Here is a 1,907-nt window from a genome sequence, read left to right as displayed (position 1 = left end):
GGGAAGGGGCTGGAGTTTAGGGGCCCAGTCTCCCCCATCTCCAGGGGGCCTGAGGCATCCTAGCCCAGTTCCTGTGACCAGACTACATCGGTGCTGCGCTGTGCTGGAGGAGCAATAAACCACCCTCAATTCCACTGGCTGGTGCAGTCTGTTTGTGCCATTTCGGGGTGCAGGAGACGGGGAACCCCCAACGCGCCGTCACAGCTGGCCCCTCCCGAAGCAATTGTCACACTGTGCGAGAGACACAGTGACACGAACCCTGCGGCTGCCCGTACACACACCAGAGCTGCAGAACTTCCCGCGTCTGCCGCACGGGGGCAGCAGAGACGCGCCAAACAGCCCTGCCCTGGGCGCACTGAGCGAAGGCCAGGCAGGATACAACACTCTGATGTTGAGGATTAACTCTTTCATGTCCTGACTCCATTGCCTGGCCGAGCGCTGCAGCCTCTGCAAACGGCTCCTCTCAGTGAAGCTAAAGGGATCCCAGGGAGCGAAGCCAGGAGCGAGGGGCCCCGTCTCCCTCTGGTTGCACCTGCCGGACAGTGTTTCTTTCTGTCCCTGCACAGGGCAGCGGTGCGGGTCCGTGCTGGACCGGGGATTCATTCCCAGCCTCCTGCCAGAGCCAGGGGTGTCCCCGTCCTCAGGGACCCTGTGAGCCCCACCCCCAGTACAGCCCCCTCCCTGCTCATGAGCCGGAGCTGCAGAGCTGAGACCCGCCCCAACTTGTGAATATTTATATTTCCAAAGGGGCAACTGCATCGATTGGTTCCGTCTTTCAAACACCACTCACTGGCAGCGGCGGGAGCAGCAGAGCAACACGCCCCCGGCTCCATCTGCTCCTCTAGTGGTTCGTTCCGGGGAGGGGACAGGACCACACCGGCGGGAAACCTGCGGCCACGTGACTTCCCCGTCGGTGACAGTGAGCGCCCGGGCGTGTGGCCAGGTTCATCCTCTCCTGCTGCGCCCCTTTGTCCCCAGCCCCGCTACTTTCCCTTAACCCCCCGCCCCTCGGGCAGCACTTGAGAGAGGGTCCTGGGCTCTGTGTGCCGGCCGCTGAGCAGCTGAAGAGCCGGGTCTGGCTGGACTAGAGAGTGTGGACCAAGGGCAGTCAGGGGCGTGGCCCATCCGGAGGGGCGGAGCCGCGTGTGCACGTATGCAGATGTGTGTGCGAGCGGAGCACTGTGGGAGTGGGAGCGGGCTGACGAGAGGGTCTCTAATTTGCAAGCTGGGCTCTGGGTGAGGTCTGGGGACAGGGGTGGGGCAGCTGGCAGCAGCGGGAAGCGGTGCCGGCGGGGTTGTTTGGAGGTGGAAGTGGGAGCCACCGTGATGTGAGAGTTCGGGGCGCTTGAGGCTTGGAGGGGGCTCTGGGACAAGAGTTTATACTTACCTGGCAGGGGAAATACCACGCTCAGGAAGGTGGTTTTCCCAGGGTGAGGCTCATCCATTGCACTGCGGGTGCGCTGACCCCTGCGATTTCCTCAAGTAGCGGAAACTCGACTGCATAATTTGTGGTAGTGGGGGACTAAGTGTGCGCTTTCCCCTGATATTGTTGTTGAAAGAAAGATAATTTTGTTTCAGGAATACAGGATTAAATCGAGAGGAACGGTTCTTATCTATTCTTCACACATGCAGATAAATACTGTGAGATAGATTTCCCCAAAAGATAACCCTGTCAGAATCTGTAAAGCGGGGCGGTGTCTGATGCTGGGGGTTGTGTTTTCTCCGCTTTGAAACTTGCCCTCGAGGTTCAGTTTATCATCCCCGTAAAGCATCATCAGTTTATTTCCTTGCTGGGTTGGGCTCGTTGCTTGTTTCTGTTCCTTAGTAATCCTCCTGTCTGTAGGACAATGGTCTGACCGAAACCGCGTGGTTCTCCGACCCTCTGGGAAGTTCTGGTCCAAGCTGCA

General features: G+C 59.3%; 1 non-coding gene across 1 annotated transcript; it reads left to right on the top strand.

Moving 5' to 3' along the window:
* Window positions 1-1,379: 1,379 nt before the first annotated feature.
* LOC149521168 (U1 spliceosomal RNA) lies at window positions 1,380-1,543 on the top strand. The gene has a single exon (XR_016348132.1). It is a non-coding gene; the product is annotated as a U1 spliceosomal RNA (small nuclear RNA).
* Window positions 1,544-1,907: the final 364 nt, after the last annotated feature.

This window comes from Pelodiscus sinensis, chromosome 30 (genome assembly GCF_052426305.1).
Source record: "Pelodiscus sinensis isolate ZL-2025 chromosome 30, ASM5242630v1, whole genome shotgun sequence".
Taxonomy (NCBI): domain Eukaryota; kingdom Metazoa; phylum Chordata; order Testudines; family Trionychidae; genus Pelodiscus; species Pelodiscus sinensis.
The sequence above is the reverse complement of the archived record's forward strand: the minus strand, read 5'-3'. Positions and strand labels throughout refer to the sequence as shown.